Genomic DNA, 681 nt, shown 5'->3' on the forward strand with positions numbered 1-681 from the left:
CGGAGGCTGCAGGCGCTGGGCGTGCAGGAGGAGGCTCGGCACCTGGCGCAGCTCGTCCTGGTCACCGTCGTCTTCCTTGTCTGCTCCCTGCCGCTGGTGGTGAGCTAGGTTGGACAGGGTGGCCCTGGTGTGGATTTGGGGGGGGTGGGGTGAGGGGTTAATCCGGGATAAGTGCCCGTGTGGCCACAATTAACCTGGATTAAACATGGCCACGAGGTGTGGGATGGATGAGGGGCACCTGGTAAAGGCCTGGATTGGCTTCAGGGGGAGAAGGGTTAACCTGGACTGCAATTAACCCAGGTTAAACATGGTGGCAGGGACTGGGACGGACGGGGCAGAGTGGGGAGACCTGGCAAGGGCCTGGTGTGGCCAGGGAGGGAGGGGTTAACCTGGGATAAGTGTCCGTGTGGCCACAACGAACCGGGGTTGAACATGGGGACTCGGACGGACTGGGGAGACCTGGCAAGGGCCTGGTGTGGACTGGGAGGGGGAGGAGCTAAGCTGGGATAAATGCGTGTGGCCAGGATTAGCCCGGGTCAGCCCTGGGTGCGGGGGGCACTGGGGTGGGCCAGGCAGGGCGGGGAGACCCCTCATCCCTCGCCCCGGCAGGCAGGGGACCCAGGCGTGTCCCCCCCGTCTGGCGGACCCCGGGTGCAGACGGGCGGGGTCCTGGGGGGTCAA

Source organism: Alligator sinensis, unplaced genomic scaffold (genome assembly GCF_000455745.1).
Source record: "Alligator sinensis unplaced genomic scaffold, ASM45574v1 scaffold107_3, whole genome shotgun sequence".
NCBI classification, from domain to species: Eukaryota; Metazoa; Chordata; order Crocodylia; family Alligatoridae; genus Alligator; species Alligator sinensis.